The following is a 21,778-nucleotide window of genomic DNA, read 5'->3' on the forward strand; positions in this document are numbered from 1 at the left end:
AGCACCCCCTACATCCCACCCCCCTCACAGCCCCCACACCCTGTTCCTGGGAGTTGCTGGGGTGTTTCTCAGGGGGTCTGGAGCAGTCCTTTTGCCCCTTAAGCTCCACCCCTTGACTGTAATAATGCCAGCCGCTCCGACCCGCCCGGCTCCGTGTGCTGGCATGGCCACTGTGAGCCCAGGCTGGCTCTTGGGGCTGCGGGGCCAGGCCAGGCTGAGCCACAGGCGCACACAGAGAGTGCCCTTTGTCACCTCTACCCAACACCAAGTGTAGACTCAGGTGGGGACCTGTGTGTACCCTAAAAATGAACACATGCACATAGTGGGCAGTAAAGCAGATACAATTTCAAATAAATTTTAAAACAATGGTACAAAATGATGGAACTAATTAAGGCCTTGTTGGATTCCAGGAGCTCCGCTCCTCTTTCCCGTCCCAGAAGCACTCCAACCCCACCCTGTGTGGGCCCAGGGCGGCAGGGCCTGTCCCCATTCTGGGGTGAGTCCAGGTGGTGAAGCCAGTTAGGTGGGTCACTCACGGTATGTGTGAGTGACAGCACCTGCCCGGGAGGCAGAGCTGCAGCAGGGAAGACCGTGGGAAGCCAGTCAGGGCAGGCTGCAGGCAGCAAGTCCTCAGTGTGGCAGGAGTGTCAGGTGGCCCACGGACAGCAGGGTACCTGGCACCCCCACACAGGCACTGGACACCAGGTTTCCTGCTCCAAACGTAATGATCACTTATAACCATTGTGTCATGGATTAGTTTTGAAGCAGTTAATGATTTAAAAAAATAAGTTCCCATTTTAATAATATTCAGTTTCAGTAAAATTGTCTGTATGGGAACTGCAGTTTGCACTTATCAAATAAAAAATCTATGAGTTTGCACTCAATTCCAAATCTCTAGGAGGGTGCTCTTGAAGCTGCAGGGTAGTAATTCTGGGTGGCAGGGCTCCATGTGTGTGTGTTAACCCACAGGGGATACAGTGTGCTAAACAGGTTCACAGACACTGCTGTGCTCCACTGTCCTACAGTGACCACCGAGGACTGGTAGAGCCAAGGTCTTGTTGGGAGGGGTGTTATTGTCCCTGACCATGTCCCGCTTTTCTTGCAGACAGTGGTCACAGGAAGCAGACTGCAGTTGGTTTTATTATTGCCTCCACATTGACCACAAAAAGCACAGCCTTGTATCTGCCACTGGGTGGGCAGCTCCACCTCTTGGCCCTCGACTGGACCTGATGATCCACTGGCCACTTCGAGGTCCTGGGAGCAGCTGTCCTGAGGTCAAGGCCACTGTGACTGGGGGAGAGTGGGAAGGAGCGTGGTATCCTGAGGATTCTGGAAGCCTCACAAGGACTCAGTCCTGTCTTGGGTGTGTCCAAGAGATACTGTCTGTCCCTTCTTGGGGAAGTCAGGGTACTCAAGTGCTTCTGAAACATCAGAGAGCACCAGGGCGGGACAGAGAGGGACAAGAAAAGCCTCCTGGCCCAGTAAGCTGGTGCGCCTGCATTCTTCTCACCAGACCTGTTGTAGGATCCTAATAAAACTACAGAAGCAGCGGGCATGGTGGCCCACGCCTGTCATCCCAGCGACTTGGAGAGAGGCGGACAATTGTAAGTTTGAGGTCAGCCTCCGAAACTTAGTGAGACCTTGTTTCAAAATAAAATATAAAAAGGGCTGGGAATGTAGCTCAGTAGTTAATGGCCCTGGGTCAGTCCCCAGTACTACCCCCACCACTCCGGGGGAAAAAAAAATTCTGCTTTGACAGAAGCAGAATGTTTGCACAAGATGAAATTGTTACCAGGGAGGAAGTTAAATAAACCCTCTATAGGCTGGGGCTGGGGCTCAGTGGTAGAGCACTTGTCTGGCATGCGTGAGGCACTGGGTTTGATTCTCAGCACCGCTTATAAATAAAATAAAGGCCCATCGACTACTAAAACAGTGAACATAAACGCTCTAGCTTCATTTCTCTTTGTCCATTTAAGAATCAGCCAGGTTTGGAGGTCACAGCTGGACAGGACATTGTCAGTCTGCACTGGCTCTGCTGTAGGTCACCTCTGACGTGGGAGTATGAGGATGGTCACCGGGTTACTCTCAGAGACTCGGGCTGCTTGGATGAAGATGCCCTCTTCACTAGTGCCTGTGGCTGTCCACTGGGAAGGTGGAATGGGACAAAAGGCTTGGCACCTCTGTCTTCATACCCTGCCTGTGCCCTTTGCTGCCTCAGCGTAGGTCAGAGTCACTGAGCTCCACAGGTGGACATGCTGCCTGCCGTGGGAGCTGGTGTGTTCCTTCTACCCCACCCTGTGCCTTCCCGGACCCACAACAGCCCAGGCACCAACAGTCCTTCAACCCTGTCACCAGGCCCCTGTGGAGCCATGAGGACAGGAGGTTTGTACAGGACAGTGGTGCCAGCTGTAAGAGTCACTCAGTGGACCCCAGGACACGTTGACTGTGCACACTTGGTGGTCTGAGTCTGTTGCAAAAGAAACATCTTTTGAAACTCTGTCCCTGGCCAGTGAGAAAGGACGGAACTCTACTACCCCAGGAAGTGAGCCAAAGCCCCACCTGCCTTTGCTCAGGGAGCAGCCTGCCCCCATCAGTGCTGCCTCCCTTCCACTGAAACCCCCGTGCAAACCTTGCCTGTAATTTGTGCCAGTGGCTGGGTCTCATTTCTCCCTCGGTGGGTCAGAAGCCATCCCCTGCAGCAGCGCCTGTGTTCCCACCATGCTAGTGCCGAGATCCCAGGCCTGTCTGCTTCCGCACTCAGCCTGCTCTCACCTGGGAGGCCCACCTCTTAGGTGGAAGCAGCAGGCTCTCTTGCCCTCTGGCTTCTGGTGGGGCTGGCAGTGGGAGCCCGGGCACGATTTGGGAGGATGTAGTAATTCTCCAGTGCTGCAGCTCCTACCCTGCGTGGGGCACTTCAGGGGGGCTCAGCTCTTGCCTCCCCAAGCCAGCATCATCCTGTCCCCTGGTCCCTTTAGACATGGGTGGTGACATAACCATCTTGCTCCTGGTGGTATTGGCACCCCTGGTATTGCCCTTAGCCCTGCTCCTCTTCCAAGTGACCTCCCCATGAAGGTGCTGCCTGGGGACATTGGTCAGGGAGCCGTCATTCTGCCACCCTGCCTGATAAAATAGTCGACTATTTCTCCTGGGTGGCTTCAGTGCCTCCTTTGTTAGCAGGTGCTCTCCCCAACCTTACTCAAAGACGCTAATTAGAATATCAATGACCTTCTAAGTCTTTGTGGATTCTATCATAATGTTAGATTCCTTGGAAGCTCCGCTTTTCTCTCCCCTGACAAGTTACCGCCAAATCCTACGACAGGTCTTATGCTGAGCTAATCACTTCTGAGATGCCCCCTTCTCTCTCCTGTCCTGGTGGAATCTCCCCTCCGACTTGGAGGCGATAGATAGCCCTGGTGGGACAGTCCCTCCTCACTCTTAAAACCCGAGGCCACCTCTGGTCTCCCGTTTCTCCCGAAGGCCTCTGGTATGAGACACTCCTCTGCTCCGGGGGCCCTTGCTCCTGCTGAACTCCTCTCCTCAGCCTGCTGCAGAGCCTGAGCCACGCTCTCTCCTCTGCCCAAAGGTCCACATCACCAGCAACAGCTCCTGTCCTGGCAGCAGGTGACTGCGGGTCTTGACCAGAGAGCAGGTTCACAGTGCGCTCCATGGACACTGAATCAACCCCAGGTAGGGGTGCCCGTGGCTGAGTCTGGGGGCAGCCAACATATTTAGCACAGCTCCCTTGCTCACTGTTGGCCGACCTTGGCTGGGCAGCATGTGCGTGTGCGTGGGGCTGGCCTTTGGTCTCCACTCTGTGCTGTTCCTGGGGTCCATTCCCAGCTGACGTCTGGAAGTACCCACCTTTTGAAAGCTACTTTAGTTGGTTTGTGCTGCTATAAAAGACAAGACCACACCTGGGTGGCCTGCCACAGGAAAGTGCTTCCTCCCTCACAGCCCTGGAGGCTGCAAGCCCTCGTCCCAGGTGTGGGCAGGGCTGGTCCCTCCCGAGGTCTTGCCAGGGTGGCCTCCTCACTGTGTGTTCACACGACTTTTTGTCTCTGCACATGAAACCTTGGTGTCGTCTTATGACGACAGTCCTGTTGGATTACAACCCCACCCTAAAGGTTTCATTTCATTTAATTACCTCCTGAAAGGCCTCATACAAGAATAGTCACATGAGGTTTGGGGTTTAGCATATGAATTTGTGGGAGACACCATTCAGGCTATCATAAAAGTTTATGCTTGCTGTTCTTGCTGGTCAGGTTGGGCCCTATAGGTTCGGCCTCAGCAGCCAGCGGCACCGCAACCTCAGATTCACCACAGAGTAAAGCGTGCTTTTCCCTCACTGTGTTTGGATAGTTCTGGATGTTTCTGGATGACTTGGCTGGTTCTGGATGGTTTGGTTGGTGTGGTTGGCTCACCAGGGCAGCTCTCTCACCAGGCCACACTGACTTAGTGTAGGGAGGTCTCTGCAGCAGCCCAAGCCCCTGGTCAGGGCAGGGGGGATGTGAAGGTGCACACTGGCCCCCTACCCTCTGGCCCCGAAGCCATGCATCCACCTGTGCTCACTCTCCACGGGCCATAACTGGTCTTGTGGTGCTGCCCACCCACAGAGCACTGAACAGTGGTCACTGCAGCATCTCAAAGGGAAAGAGCAGAATGTTGGCGTGGGCAGGAAAGCCTGTCACCGTGTCCCGCACGAGGACAACAGCTCTATTGTCGTCCTTCCTGGGCATCCAGTGGCAGGCACTAGAGTAAATAATGTACATACACTATTCGGAGTTCAGTCAGCACTAAAACTCTAGAAGAAATGTTTGGTTCCGCATGGTGAAGAACTGTTATCCCCAAGTTCTGGAAAAACAAGTTTTCCCAGGAGGAACAGAAGGAAGGCCAGTCTGTGACACACGAGGAATCTGGTTTGGGAGGTGACTGTGGTCATTTTGTGGAGGAAGCTCAGGCTGTCCTCAGGAGCTGGAGGATGGGGGGCCACTTTCCAGGACCTGGAATGTGGGGAGCTGGCGACCATCACACTGGTGGCTGGTGGTTGGTGAGGAGTTCCCTGGGGTGGGCGATGGCACATGCATCTCTAGCTTACGTTGGGTTTTGTGATTTTCCATGCCAGCAGGGCAGCTCCCTGAGGTTCTACCCGACCTCCAGCCGAGGTCCTTTTTAGGGGACAGAAAAGCTCTGTGTCAGTTTTGTGGGTGGCAGACAGGCGTGGCAGGCAGGCAGTCACACAGGGAAGACAGACTGGGAGTGACGCGTTGGGCTGACTCCCAACTGAGGAAAACAAAGGAGTAGAGGGGAGAGAAACGAAAATCATCCACTTCAAATAAATGAGAAGGGTGGCCCTCATCGGGGTTGTGTGCCCCTGGCCCTCAGGAACATGTTGAACTTCTGCTATGCTGTGGGATTTGGCGCTGACCATTGTGTGTGTACCAGAAATCTGGGGGGTTCTGGGTCTTCAGGCAGGAGGTCCGGGCTGTATGAACGTAAGTAACCAATGTGGCCTGTCCTTGGGGATGAAGATGGTTGTTCCTTTCAGTTACATATTTTTTTCTGAGATGGATAAATGGTGTGAATAGGTTTTCTCTATTCAGAGTGTCTTATTTGACTTTTGCCACTAAAATAGTGGACCTGAGATTGGGTCATTTGTTTATTTTTTATGTTTTTTAATTTAATTTACTTTATTATTTTTTTAAATACATGACAGTGGAATGCATTACAATTCTTATTACACATATAGAGCAGAATTTTTCATATCTTTGTATATAAAGCATGTAAAGTATGTTCATGCCAATTCATGTCTTTATACATGTACTTTGTTTTTTTTTGCATTACAATTCTTTTTACACATATATACCACAATTTTTCACATCTTTTTGTATATAAAGTATGTTGACACTCAATTCGTGTCTTCATACATGTACTTTGAATAATGATGTCTATCACATTCCACCATCCTTTCTAATCCCCTGCCCCCTCCCTTTCCCTCCCACCCCTCTGTCCTAAATAGAATTCATCTATTCCTCCCATGCTCCCCCTCCCTACCCTACTATGAATCAGCCTCCTTGTATCAGAGGAAAACATTGGCATTTGTTTTTTTGGGATTGGCTAACTTCACTTAGCATTATCTTCTCCAATGCCATCCATTTACCTGCAAATGCCATGTTTTTATTCTCTTTTATTGCTGAATAAAATTCCATTGTGTATATATGCCACATTTTTTTTTTATCTATTCATCCACTGAAGGGCATCTAGGTTGGCTCCACAGTTTAGCTATTGTGAATTGTGCTGCCTTAAACATTGATGTGGCTGTGTCCCTGTAGTATGCTGTGTTTAAGTTTTTTGGTATATACCGAGGAATGGGATAGCTGGGTCAAATGGTCGTCCCATTCCCAGATTTCCAAGGAATTTCCATACTGCTTTCCATATTGGCTTCAAGAGATTGGGTCATTTGTAATGAATAGAGATTTACTTCTCACAGTTCCTAAGGTGGGGAAGTCCAAAGTCAAGGGAGGGTGGCATCTGGCAAGGGCTTTCTGGTTGACTCATCCTGTGGCAGGAGGTGGAGGGAGAGTGAAGTGGGGGTGCAGGCTGGACCCCCATTTCTTCACAAACCCATTCCTGTGGTGATTAATTCCTTCACTCTGCCTTGGAGGTGGAATCACTTCTCTTCAGGTGTCACCTCTCAACACCATGGCTTTGGGGTTGAGCTAACAACACATTGTTTTGGGGAACAATTCAAACCACAGCACATGAAGAGGCTCCCCCTCACTGCGGCTGTCCAGTCTTCAATAACAGACTTTTGCAACTACAGTAGTGGACCTGAGATCGGGTCATTTGTCACCCCCCTTATCGAGCATCCTGCCTTTTTCCGGGGAGGTGCCTGCTGCTGCTTCTGCTCCAGCTTGTCACCTTTCTTGGTAGGTGGAGCCACTCTAACTTCAGTTATTGTCATATTTATTTTAAAGAGCGTTTTCCCTTACTAGCAAAAGAAACATTTTCAACAGCAAATTAAAGAAAGATTCAAATAACTTCATTATGATCAAGCAGATAAAATGGTCTATACCAGTGGTTTTTCAAAAAGCATTTTGGCTTTGGAGTCTTCTTGCCTTCCCCCGCCCCCCCCCCCAATCCCCTTGTAAGAGAAATTTTACCTGGAACTTCAACAAGGACAACAGAAAAGAGCCTCTGGCCTGAGCACTCTGCCTTCTGTTTCCCATGTGGGGTGGAGGTGGCCAGTGGCACACCTACAGAGGAGGGTCCTGAGGTCCCTTTGTGGCTCCCTGGCCTCAGGAACAAGCTGCTGGGTTCTGGCTCCACGGTGTTCTCGAACGTTCTGGCAGCAGGTCAGACCACTCCGGGACACCCTGATGCAGGGTGAGAAGAGGTCAGCCTGGGAGAGCGGGGATGATCCATCACTGAAGGGGATGATGGGGTTAAGAGCATTCTTGGTGAGGTTGTGTCTACAAAGTAATAAGCTGTCAGAGTGGCTCTGATTTAGGAGGGGTGTGTGGAAAGATCTTGTTTTGCCAGGGTCAGACCCGTGAAGTCAGGTGGGATAGTGAGACATGTTTCTCCTTTTTTTTTTTTTGTTATAACAATAAAAAGTCTTAGAGTCTGAATTATGTATCTCCCCTTTACTAGTAATTAAGTAATTCATTAGTGAAGGAAAAGAATTAATCTCCAATCTGAACAACATATACTAAAACCACTCTGCTGTTGAAGGCGTGTTTGAGGAGAGACATTCATTTCAATAACATTTTACATTATTCGTTTGTATTTTTTTTAAAGTAAATAGGACTTATTTTTAAAGCAGATTTGGGTTTATAGAAAACTGGTGTGTACAGAGCTCCCCACACCCCCTCCCTTCCCCACCCTGACTCACTTCCCCTGTTATTAACATCCTGCATAGTAGAGGACAGCTGTTAACAATTGATGAGACAAAAACCGATGGTTGCTATTAACTAAAATGCATACCTTAGTGTTCCCCCTGTGTTGTCACAGTCTATGGGTTTTGACAAAGGCATTGCGTCATGTATCTACCATGTTTCATAGGGAATGTTTCACTGCCCTATAAACCCCTATACTCTCGCTTCTCATCCTTTACCCATCCCTCACCCCCATGGAGAAACTGATTTTTTTTTTTTTTTTTTTTTATTCTCTTAGCTGTCTCCTCCATAGTCTGCCTTTTCCAGAATGCCCTGCAGTTGGGAGCAGGCAGGACTGGTCTTCTCATCTTGCCTTCTTGCAGTCAGCAATAAGCATTCAAAGCTCCTTATGTGGTTCTGTGGCCTGAGAACTCGTGTCTTTTTATCACTGAAGAATATTCCACTGCATGTGATAGCTCTGCTGCTTATCCATTCACCCGCCCCAGGGCATCTTGGTTACTTCCACATTTCAGTGGTTATGAATAAAACTGATGTAAATATTCAGGTTCAGGCTTTGTGAGGATATAAGTTTTCAACTCCTTAGGGTAAATAACAAGGAGCACAAAAGCTAGGTTGTATGGTGAGAATTTGTTTAATTTTTTAAGAAACTGCCAAACTAGACTTCAAAATGGCTATTTTTCTTTTTGTAATATTTTGTTGTTGTTGTTGTTTTCCTGCTTACAACACTGGCCTCCATCTTTTTTGGTAGTTAATTGCTTGTTACACTTATCTTCTTTTAGTAGAATCTTCTATTAATTCTCTTACCTATATTCTGCTTTCTTAAAAATATATATTTTTAATTTTAAAAGTAAGAAGTAAGTTAAGATGGGAAAAACTGAGAATTCAATTTTTTTGTACGTACTAATTTATTTTTAAATAAATCTAAAATTTAATTTTAAAATTCAATTTTTAAGATGCTATTTCACAAGAGCTTTCCAGGACGCTGGGCAGCACTTCCTATTCGTATTTTTTGCTTTGTCTTAGCTTATGTACCTTGTTAGGGAAAGACCACAATAGTAGAAATGTCTAGCTCTCTGTGCGTAACAAGATTGTCACAACCAAGTCCCCAGAGTCACATTTTGGCGGCTAAAACTATGTCTAGACTTCAGGGCTCCAGTTTGGTTTTTTGGTACTTTATCAATTAAACGCCCTGGCTTTCCAAAAGGGAGGCTATCAAAGGTATGTATATATTTTGTTGAATGCCTGATTCCAGATCAGAGCGAAGTTCCATTTCAGTCTGATAAAGTCTTATCAGGCAGAGAGAAACAGAGCAAGCAGGAAATTTGAATGATGAGATTAGTTCACTTCTGAGGGCTTCCTAATGATTAGCCTCCTCTTTGAAAAGTGTTGGTGATGGGGCTCGACCCTCCTTGATCAGTGGCTGTGATCTGCTCTGCTGCCAGCAGGCATGGCTTGCACTGGGAGACCCGCACGTAGGTGCTCAGCCTTCAGGGCCTGCGGGCCTCCTTTGGAACTCTTTAGGGATTGAGTCTTTTTTTTTTTTTTTTTTAAGGCAAGTTTGGGCCTGGTGGTGAATACATACAAAGAACGTTCAGCTATTTGGTCGATTGAGGGAAAATAATAAAAACTATGGATTTTATATCATCAGGTCTCAATGAGCTAAATCAGCGAAGTCAGAAAATAGACCAGAGTGCACCCACAGAATTGGAGCTTTTGAGGAGTCTAGTTCTGAGGACAAAGCCAGGCAGCCAGGCGACAGGTGGCCTGAGGAGCTCACAGCCTGATGTGACATTGGGAAAATGGAACTGGAAAATTCCCTCCGGTGGCTGAATTTTGTTTCTGGGACTCCAAGGCGATCTGCCTTGCGCATTTCATATCGGTGGAGAACCCTGGGCGAGGACGCGGTGGGTGTCACCTCCTCACCCCTTGACTGCCCGGAGTGACCCTTCTGTCAGTGCCGGGGATCCGAGAGTGTGCCCCAAGACGGTTTCCGGCCACCACACGGACCTGTGGAAGAATCCGTGGTCCCTCTGCGCTCCGCAGCCTGCGGGGAGCACAACTGCTGGGCGCCAGGCCCACGCAGCCCCGCGCTGCCACAGTCTCACCAGCGGGTCCTGCTGCTGGGGGAGGCAAACTCAGCGTCTCTGACTCGGCGTCGGGTGTGCGTGGCACACCTGGGGGAGAGGCTCGCGTTCAGGTGCTTTTCAGGCAGCCTGGGGGCGGGGCGGGGAGGCGACCCAGCGTCCGTGTGGCAGTGGCCCTAGCAGCCCTGGCCCCGCGCCTCGCAGAGCCGGAGCGGAGGCGGGTTCCGCCTCCTAGGACACGCGTTTTGCCACCAAGCTGCAGGTGTGGCCCCAAGAGCTGATTTCCACGTGTGGAGAGCGGCGACGTGCTCTCTCCTGCCTGCCAGGCGGTCACCCAAGGTATTTTTGGAGGTCTGTGACCCAAAGGAGACCAGATGAGGCAGGAATCTTAGAAGGGCGACGCCCGCACACCCTGGCAACGCGGGAGCGCTCATTCAAGACCCCTCACTCTGCTGACTTGAACACTTCATGCTTTTTCCCCCTTAGAAAAATTGGAAGGAGGCGTGTGACCCGTGACGCCTGGGGACAGCCAGAGGTCCGACGGGGACGCGGGCGCCGGGGTCCCCGGGGTGCCCCCCTCTGCGGCCCTGGTGCGGCGTCGTGGTGCGAGGGGGGTGCCTGCGGGCGTCAGGCCGTGTCACTAGATCTTCCACGAGGGCACCGTCGGCGTGTGCCCAAGATTTAGAGCGTAATGGAGAAGTTCTCGCTCGGGCTTCTGCCGGCCCGGGACTGGACACCCACAGAGGCGCCCTGGCGCTGCTTTGCACGACAACAAAGGGGAGACGACAAAGGCAGCCCGTTCTGCTCCGGTTGGGCGCAGGCGGTGGCTTTGGAGTCACGTGAGCCAGGCGGCGGGCGGGGGCTGACGACAGCCGCGCGCTCCCGCGCAGCTCTGGCCTCCGGGTTGGCGGTGACTTGCGTGCGGCTGAGTCACTTCGCCTCCCGGTGCTGCCCGCGGTTGCGGGCTGGGGGAACCGGGTCCCCTGTGGCCAGCGAGCCTCTTCCAGGTAGCGCCCGGCTCCCCGGGGGCGCCGGTGTGTGTCCGGTCACCCTCCGTCGCTGGGCAGGTCGGAGCGCGCGGCAGCCCTGGGTCGTGTAGGCTGGCGGCGAGCCCCGGGGCCGCGGGACAGCGAGCGCGGGGCTGGTGGCTGTTTTGACAAACGGCGGGTGTTTTTCTGTCTGAGTATCTGGCGGCGCAGGTGAAGCGCTGGCCGCTGGTATCTTGGCTCGCCGCTGGCTCTCAGGCTCTGCAGGGAGCGGCGGGCCATCCCTGCAAAACGTTCCAGCAAAGCTGTGAAAACAAACCGGGCAGATTAGCTGGACGCGCTGGCCAGCTCCCGAGTGTTAACTGCCCTGGCTGCCCTCGCTGCGCAGCCCTTTTCCATTCTTTCATTTAGCAGCGCCCTTATCAATTAGCACACGGGTTCGCAGGTATTTTTCTTCTTCTTCTTCTTGGAGTTCCACTGTGTTTGGCAGGATCTCTCATCCTCGGGCCCGACGCTACTGCTGACTCTCAGATTTTAATCTCCAAATACAATACATCATTTATTTATTTATTTATCTTTTAAATAAAGGCAACTTTCATGATTCGAAAAAGCGACGCCTGTTCATTAAAGAGACAGTAGAGGATGCAGATGAACCACGGGGAAAGTTCAGAAGTGTGCCTACCTCTGCCTGCATTACTTCCCTGGGTGCAAGCCTTGTGCACGATCTGTGTTGCACCACGTTGATCTCAAATCCTCTCGACTTAGGCCATGGCAGATAAAGGCTGTCAACTTCATTTTTAAAAGATACAGTTCAGCACGTGTAAACACCACTGCCATTAGGTGCCTTAGGGAGGGGCTCTTCAAACTGCAGACTGGACTTTTTCGAGTCCGCCTCTGGTTTGAAAACAGAGCCAATCTGGGATAAAGCGAGCTTGGGTCCCTTTTGAGGTGAAATCAGAGTGAATTAAAAAGAGTGATTACGCCCTTCTTTAATCAAAAGCTCCAGAGATGATGTTTCTTTTAAAAAAGGAACATCAAGGAACGGGCCTTGAAAACGACTTTTGTCTTTTCTGGAGCATTTCAGAGCTGGAGTGCATTTTAAGAGTTGCCATTTGTTCTTAAATATCAGACTCTAATATCACCCTTTTGTCCATGCCTGTCCTTCAGTGTATTAGAAAGGGCTGAGCTGGCTCTGGCTTTGTTGTGAATAGCAGAAGCTGTCAGATGACTAATGCTCTGGAAATCTCACTGAGACATTTATTTTGCCTCTGTTGCTATGAATCCTGTGTTCTTTTGAGGCATGTAACAACACAGGTTACATATCTAAAGTATGGCCCTGACATGAGGGACTTGGTCATAGCATCTTCATTTTGCTTAAAATAATAATGACAAAATGATTCAATATACTACTTAACAAATCTGCTGTATACCCTTGAGTAGGTTATGCACTGTGCAATGAAAAGAGATCCATTCTTTTATTACTATCCAAACAAGTTTAAAAGCAGCAGTGCCTGTTTGTATTAGTCATATGGCTCAATTAACTTGAAATAGTGTTAAGTGGTAAAATAAAAACACACTGAAATTCACAGGAAAATGTTTGTTCAAACATTTTGCAACTACTTCAGGAAAACACTATTTCTTTAGGTAGAAAAATAAAAACAATCTATACACAATCATTTAAAGAATTGATATTCATGTTAAAATCTTCCTTTGCATTACTTAAAAGTAGATAGCCCATTTATTTTAGATAAAAGCTTCATCAGAACACAAACATTTTTGACTGATAAGCAAATTTAAAAAGATAAACATTACTTGTCTCCTTCCAAGAACTTGATTTGTCGGATTCTTCCCCAAATGCCTGGTTGGGGACCTCAGAATGGTGAATATTTTAAAAAAATAAAGAAAGAAAGAAAAAGTGTTTTTGTCAGAAAGTAAATGTGTGCTTGTTTTTTTAACCTGAGACATTTAAAAATTAGTAGAGCCAGAATTAATTAGTGCCAGACTTCTCTCACATTTTTTGGCTTTTATTTTACTTGTTGGTGCCCATTTTACAATCACACTATTAACTTTACCTGGCAGGCTGCATTCCAACTGTCCTGCTGGCATCTGTGAAAAGTGGGACTGGATTTTTTTTTTCTGTAATAACTCTTCAAGATTTAAAATCTAAAATTAAAGACTAAAAATTATATTACTTTTTGATTCCATACATAATTACCATCTTAAGTATTTAGATTTTAGAGAAAACTTGAGATTCAGTCTAAAATTTTTACATCTTATGAAACTATGAGAAACTTGAAGTTGAAATAGGATCCTTTGATTTTTTTTTATGTTACTCTATTCACTGACCAACTTTTAAATTTAAGCATTTAAAACATAAACCTAATATTCCCAATTTTGTCATAGTTCTTGGGAAATTGTGCGAATGATCATAGATAGCATTTTAACATCACTCATTTTATTGAGTCATATTGGGCATACTTGCTAAGATGAGGCTAATTTTTAAAAATTGCAAAAATAAAAAATTTGTATTAGACCCAAATTTGAATTAAATTAGTTTTGAGACATCAATAGTACCTCAGAACTGACCTAACTTATCATTTTTATTCATATTGGTGTTATTTCTTACAATTTTTGACTTCTCTTCAGGTCATCCTTTACTATTTCTAGAATCGAAACCAAAAGTTTTACTAAAAGAGAGATGTGAAGTCCCCTTATTTCATTCTCTGAAGATAATGTGCTCTGTATGTCTTCCAATTAGTCTCATATAGATTACATTATGCTCTATAAGCAAAAGCCGTGCAGTAACATGAGAATGCGCACATCAGAGCTGTTAACAAAGTAACTTTACTGGTTAGTGTTTAATTAGACGTAGCTTAACTACTTCTTTTTTTTTTTTACCATTAGTAATAACATGAGTACTTTTGCATCTGATTCGTACACAAAACACGTGTTAAGTCTGTTGGAAGGACTGCTCCCTGGTCCCCAAGCTCATTTCCTGGGAAGGTGGAGGGGGAGAGCCACTACATACAGTGTTCAGTCTTTTACAAAAGAGTAAGCCTGAGTGTCAGCTGCCACTGCAGAATTTTCTTCACTGGGCAACTTGTATGTGAGGTTAAATTGTGTATTTTTTTTTTTTCTTTGGGGAATTGAACCCAAGAGCATTTTACCACTGAGCTACACCCCAGCCCTTTTTATTCTTATTTTTAATTTTGAACAAGGTCTCAAAACATTACCGAGGCTGCCTTCAAACTTGAGATCTTCATGCCTCAGCTTCCTGAGTCACGGGTATTAAAAGCATGTGCCATGGGGCCTGGGAGCTGCCTTTCCACAGAAAGCATGAGGCACTGACTTCTAAAACGTAGGTGTGCAGACTGAAGACACTGCTCAGAGATGGAGTCCTTGCTTAGCATGTGGAGGCCTGGGTTCTATCCCCAGAACCCTCAGAAATAAAATAACATCTTAGTATGGCTTTTCCTAAGTCAGTAATTACATTATACTTTCAAATGGATGCAGAATTTGGATCCGGACAATATTGATACTAGTATTTTAATGACTTATTTTATTATTTCTTAAAACTAAAGTTTAGGTAAAACAAAGAAATAGAGCGTTGGCCGTCTCTGGCAGTCTCTTTAATCAAATGCAAGACATTGCAGAGACGGAGTCAGCGCTGAGATTCTTGGACATCACACAGTTTTCCTTGGCCTCCTTCTTCGCTGCCATTGCATGCAGGGCTACAGCGAGGCTTGGTTTTTATGTGCAGCAACAAAGCCTGCCTGGATAAGTGGCTTTGATTGGAGCAGTTATCATGCATATTTCTATAGAACGCTCATAATTACCTATTTTTCTTGGCAAAAGCATTACATATTTGAACACATTACATACCAAAATATCCCTCGTTTGTGTGAAACTTAGTTCGTTATTTTAAAATATATTCCTTGCATATATAATAACTTGACAAAGAAACTTCTTAAATTGGGGCTAGTTTGACATCTCTGGTTATCAATTAGGGTTATTTTTATGAGATAAGGCCACTGCGTGACCTCACATGTCACCTCTTCACTGAAGGACCTGGAAGCAAGCTGAATGGCAATTCCTAGACTGCACGTAGTGTAAACAAATGATCGCTCTACCTGCCTGTGGGGACGCGCAGGTGATGTTGGCACAGTCCCCACCTCCCGGAACCAGTCTTTCTGCACTCCACATTTATTTCCCATGATTGAATTAAAACGGCAGCCTCGTGCTAGACATGATGAGGCTGGTCCCTAGAACTGCTTCATTCCACCTTTCTTCTTTTCCCTATCAGCAAGCATTGTGCAGGATTTTTCATTAGGTTTGGCTTGCTTATTTATTTTTTATAAAAATGGTGCTTATACATACCAAAAAAGAAGGTCTTGTCAGGCTTTTTGGTGATAACCTCAGCAGACATTATTAATGTGCCCAAATAGACTCTCCAGACCTCTCAGCCTTGAGGTATCTCAAGGTGTGTTAACAATCAATATTATATTTAATGTTTGATTTTTTAGAAGTTTATTTTAAAAATTTAATGGTTGTATTTCTTCCAGGGATAAATATGCCCTCATTATATAACTTCTGAGTTAGTGATTTAGCAATGTTTTATTGGCTGCACAGGGAAATTTCCAGGGAGGTGAAACCATAAACTTCTAAGAAAAGATCCTTCAGAAATTATCTTGCTCCAGAAAATACAATTCCAGATTTCAGGAAGCAGCAACTTGGAGCAGCTGCAAAGAACATTCAGGCTGCTCTTCTGACGGTCTTTCTATGAAAATGAACTCAAGTGATGGTGAGGTCAGGGCCAGATACTTCGGGCTTTGTTTGGACAATTGCTTTTCCTGCTAAGGGGGCAGTTAGCTGTTCCCTCCGGCAGATTCACTGCACTCTCTCTTATGCTCCTTTATAACATTTAGATTTTTCCCACTTCATAAGACTGGTGCAGTTTTAAAGAAGCAGTTCAGTGTTGAGGACATGCACTGGGTTTTGGCGGTGTTTCTCAGAAGGCTCACTGGTCCCCAAGCTCATCTCCTGGGAAGGTGGAGGGGGAGATCCACTACATACACTAGAGCATTCAGTCTTTTACAAAATGAAATAAGCCTTATTTATAGTTTCAAAATCCCTGGCTGTTTCCGCATCTCTGAATGCCAACTTTCTTGTGGAATTCCCTGCTTACAAATCAGAACCAGCATTCTTACTTGAGAAATCCTAGAAGCCCTCAGCCAACCCCGTAGCCTTGTGGGTCTCTGTTTTCCTTTACCCAGTGTTAAGTTTTTATGGTCTTGGGTGATAACTTTAAAGGCCTATCATGAGATCAAATTTTTGTCATTCTGATTTGCTTCTCTTCAGAGGAAATGCAGTGTATTTCCCTTTTAATGTAAATGGAAAAAGCAAGTGAGAGCCCTGTAGGTCCCAGGGAGTTAACTCCCTGGCTAGATCTGAGTATGCCTCAGATTAGGAGAAGGTTTTCACCGGCCCTGTATATTCTGCAGTGACAGCTTGATGTTTTGATTCTGAGGCAGAAAGAAAAGACCGAGGTTCCACCACAACCACTGTTCTTCTACTTCCCCAGTTTACAGCCAGCTTTTGGATACCTGGGGCTCCCTGGGACCAGACTCCTAGAGTTCTGCAGAGTAAAGCAGGTCCTGCAGCTCAGAAGTCTTATCTTCACCCAGGTCAGGGAGCCATATCTAGCCTACATAGCCAGGATCTGTGGTTGGGTTTAGTGGCTTGGCCCTATCTTTATTTCTTGTACCTGGATATCAGTTGCCTGTAAGTTGGGCAAAAGGCTGCAATCTCCTTTGATAAGGGGATTTTGGACGTCAAGCTTCAGAATGCAGGAGTAGATAGATATCGGTTACAGGGGTATCCTTGAGGGAGTAGATAATGGGACATATCTCCATTTAAAGCAAAAGGCCATGTTTAAAGTCGATAGGATAAGTGGAACTTAAGCAGGAAAAGTTAGCATCTGAATCGGTTTAGGATATTGGCATCTTTGTTGGGGGATGGGGAACTTCGGCTGCCTATCTGTGCAGAGCACAGCCTGGATTCTGTATCTCCTCTCCCAGAGATCAAAGTCAACTTGAATATCAACTTATGGAAACGGATTTATGATCAGGATTGCTGTCTGTTTCTTCTGGTCCCTTATCACCTTCCAACCTTCAAATCTGGGGATAAAAAAAAAATGCATCTTAAGGAGGTAAAGCCTTGGCTCATCCGGTACTACTGTATGCTTCAGTGTGAGCCTGCAACATGCCTGTGGGTTCAGGAGCCTGGAGAGCTGTGTGATCCTGGACAAGGTGACTACTGACTCTGTGCCTCCTTTTCTTCTCTGTAAAGTAGATGACTCCTACCTCGCAGTTAGGAGGCCCATGCCTGTTAGTTCATACAGCCCTTGGAGCAATGCCTAGGACACAGTAAGTTATGTAAATCATCTTTTATTTCTTACCTGCCCTGTGCAGTGAGAGGCATGCTTAATACCTACCTGAGCCTTGGTTCCTCTGAAAGCAAAGCCTGTGGCACATAGGTGACCTCAGAGAGCAGGAGAAAGGGACTAGGGAGGCAGATGGTGGGAGGCATTGCACCAAGGCAAGGACGCTTCCGGGGGGGGGGGGTCCTCCAGCCTGCACACACTTGAGAAGTCTTCCTGGAACCGCACTGGGCTGCACAGTGGGGCGAAGCTTCCATTCACTTCTGTCCTGTCCATAGGGGTTGGTTTGGCAGAGATTTGGTCCTGCCCCTCCCGTCCCCATTGCACCTGGGTTAGTGTGTTCCCTGGGTATCCCACACTGGGGTGTTAGAGAAACCCTAAAATACTGCCCCTGTGGGCCTGCTCAATGCTGGTGAGAGTCTGGTGGAGCTGTGCTCTGGAGCAGTGACTTGGGCCAGGGGTCGCTGGGTTGTCTAATGTCAAGTGCAAGTACATCTCCACCATGCAAACCCCGAACCATGCCTAAGAGAGTAACCCAGAGCAGGGGTGGCTCAGGAGGAGTGCTTGCCCAGCACACACAGGCCAAGGTCCTTCTATCCCCCAACACACACACACACACACACACACACACACACACACACACACACACGAGTAACCCAAGCCACCTCATTGTTAGCTGCCAACCCCAGGTTTTGAATCCCAGGACCACCCAGTTTGGAAGCTTGCCGTTTGCCTTCTACCATTCCATCTCTAATGGTGGGCAAATCTCTCCTACCATTTGAGGCTTTATTTCTGCTTAAATCTGTGATTTTTAGCACACCTTTAGATGATTGGGTAAAAAAAAAATAGTCAAATGATTGAAAAAAGGCTGAGGTTAAAAAAGAAAAAGAATCTTATATTGCAGAGGGATTCCAAATGTAAAAGCTTTAGCACAGGATGAACACCTCCATATCTTAGCTAACATTTTAATTTCTGTTGAAGCTTCATTTTAAAAAAAAATAATATTTAATATGAGTAGAGATGAAAGTAAGTTCAATGGAAAATGGAGATATTGCCAGTGGTTAATTTTTAGTCTGAATTTATAATTCCTGAAAAGTTTTCTTTTTTTCTCTCTTTTCTCTTTGTCCTATAAGCAGGTGTGTGTGTGTGTGTGTGTGTGTGTGTGTGTGTGTGTGTATTTGTTTGTTTTATATTTACTAGGGGGTGTGAATGTTTCCCAAGGAAAGAATACAATTATGATGACGTTTTCAAAAAACATGAACAGAAACCAATGGCTTAATTCTTGAGCCATACTGATAAAATAGATAATTCTATGGCAATTGTATTAGCAGTAGAGTTATGATCCCAAATGCAATCTGAGCAATATTTAAGATAGGATATGACGAACTCTGGATGGAATATGTCATTTTCTCTCAGAAAATTGCATATGAGAAAGTTCTAGAATTTTCAGTGACAGTGTCGCTGACTGGGAAGAGTACATACAAATGAGATTCTTTGATCAGGGCTGATTCTTCCTTTGTCCAATCCAGGTATTTATGGTGTACTTTGTGCTGGTGCTGAAGATGGAAAGATGGTTCTCGGCCCACAGATGCGCATCTTGTCATTCAACAGTAAACAGCTGTGGAGTTGCGAGGCTCATCCTCTCTGGGTGCTACCGTGCCACTTCCTGGGTCTTTCTACTTCTCACATCCCTACCTGCCCTTGAACCTCTTCTTGCCACCTGCAGCCGCTGCTCCCTGCCCCAACCTGCTCCCACCCCTGCCCTGTACCAGACCCATCTGTACCTGCTGCAGGAAGGTGTTGGCCTTTGTCATGCTGTTTGTTGCCCAGAATTCTTCAGCAGCCCCACTTGGGGTTCAGGATGGAGGATGCGGCTCTTTGGCAGGACACCTGGCTACTGGTTCTGTCTCTGGCTTTCTCTCTCCAAACCTCTGGCAGTGATTCCTGTTGTTCTTAAGCTTCTGCATCTTCTCATTTCTGCCTAGAAGTGTGTGTTTTGATGGTGGGTGCATTTGCTGATCTTGACGTGGAATTAAATAATTGCTCTTGATCTTTATGTGCTTTTGCGTGATTTCATTTGCTGTTCTTGTTTACAGTTTGTTGGCCCCTTGGATGTGTAGGTTTCTCACAGCCAGTCCAGCTGTGCTATGGTCAGCAAGGCATGACTCCTTACATCTGTCACATCTCCACCTACTTGTGTGTTATGTTCAAGGTAGTTTAATTGAAGGTAGCATTGGATCTTGCATTTTTATCTAATTCAACAATTATCTAATTGATGTGTTTAGACCCTTTATATTTAATGTGATTATCATTATGGTTAGATTTAAATCTATGTCACAATTTTATTTTCTTTTTGTCTTATTTGTTGTTTGTTTTCTCTCTCATTTCTTGATTTCTTTTCAATCAGATTTATGTTTTTTGGCAACTCCCCTTTATCTCTTTTCAGCTCTTTGTCTTGATGGTTTGTGTGTCTTTAATTCAGTGCAATCTTCATGAATAGCCCAAGAACCTTATAACTATATACTCCCATGACTCCTGTTCCGATCTTTGTGCTTCTGGTTTAGCACATTTTACTTTTCTCTATATCATAAACTCCTCAAAACAGTGTTATTATTTTTGCTTCAGTTTATTACCTTTTAAAATTTTAATTTTTTTTCTTTTCTTCCATTATTTGAAAGCTATTGCTCCACTGTTTTCTTATTGGCAAGACTTTTCATTGAAGAATCCACAGTCAGTGATCTTTGGTTCTCTGTATTTAATGTGTCTCTTTTCAGGATTCTTGAGGAATGTCTTCTTTTTTTTTTGTCACTGATTTTGAGCAATTTGATTTGGACATAACCTTGTATGGTTTTATTTTTCGTGTTTCCTTTGCTTGGAGCGTGCTTGGACATGTGGGTGTGTGGATTTCATCAGATCTTAAAGGCTGTGTGTGGGTCATTGCTTCTTCCTTACTTTTCATCCTCCTTCTCCTTCCCTCTTTTCGTGGGGACTCCAGCTGCACTTTATTAGGACTCCTGACGTCATCCCACAATCCTGCAAACTCTTGCTCCTGTGGCGTCTCCAAGGGCTTCTAGTTCTGCCTCCTTAACCCACAGAGACTGCCAGGCCCTGCCTAGGTTGGCTCTTCTCCCTGTGGCTCCGCCTGGAAACTTCCTCCTGAGATAAGCCACATGGTCCTACTGGCCTCCTCCGGCAGCGTCAGCCCCTGCTGTCTGACGTCCAGGGTCGTGCAAGCCATTGCTTCACAGGAACGTCTCTGGTGTGCAGGTTTGTGGGTGAGAGGAGAAGGGTAGTGTCTCTCTGTCGCCTCTGGTTTGAATTGTGCTTCTTCCTGTATCTGTCAAAGTTTTAGGCTGTGGACAGACTTTTGCTAAAACTTTAGTAGGTAGAGAAAAAAGCTTAAACTAGAGAAGAAGTCTGAACGACAGCTTCAAAACCAGCAAATAATTGGGATTATTACTTGCTCAGATGGTTTAGCCTGCGTGGAAGACGGCGATGCGAAGATGGCTGCAAAAGGCGGAAGAGATGAGGTCACATTTCAGCTTTTGCAGCTTGATGACAGGTTTTCAAAAACTTCAATATTTAGTGAGGAACATAAAAAATGTAGGCTCATGAAGTGATTGGGTTGAACCTGTGCTGATGAACATAAAACCAATGCAGAGCACAGCGAGTTTCCTGAGAGCGTGACTCCGGATGAACCTGCCTAGATGCACCTCTACCGGTCATGTGATCTGAGCCGAGTCTTTCAATTTTCAGGCATGTCAGTTCCTTCCTCCATAAAGTCTGGCTGCTGTGGGTATGAAATGTGTCCATGTCTATAAGATATTCGGACAAGTGCCTGGCTTATGGTTAGTGTTCTAAAATGTTACCCAACACCAGCAAACAAAAGCAAAGAACACACAAATAAAGACATCATGTTCTCTGGAAAATGTTCTTGGGAACCCTGGAGACCAGTGCAGGTACAGGCAATGACTGCAGCAGTGAGGCTGAAGGTAAGATGGCTGCTTCCGGCGTGGGGACTGGGAATGCAAGAGAGAACTTTTTTGGAAGGACTTTGCTGAGGGTAAGGGCCCATATACAGGTTTGCCGCAGTCGGGCTGGGCAAAATAACCAGGAGGTGACAAGCAACTTGAAGGCTGAAGCGGGAACTGCTTTTTTAGGGAACAGCAGAGGTATATACACCCAACTGATCATACACAGCCCATAAGGAATCCTCATCATCTTAAGGGCTCGGTGGCGTTGTCTCACAAACCACTCCTCCTGGCAAACTGCAGGAGTCATCTTGATTGGATTCTCGGCCCTCAACACTGGATGTATTTGGAGCAGGATGAGAGGGAGAGGGGAGGGGTTGAGGGAGAATTCAGGAGAATGTCT

Source organism: Urocitellus parryii, chromosome 2 (genome assembly GCF_045843805.1).
Source record: "Urocitellus parryii isolate mUroPar1 chromosome 2, mUroPar1.hap1, whole genome shotgun sequence".
NCBI lineage: Eukaryota > Metazoa > Chordata > Mammalia > Rodentia > Sciuridae > Urocitellus > Urocitellus parryii.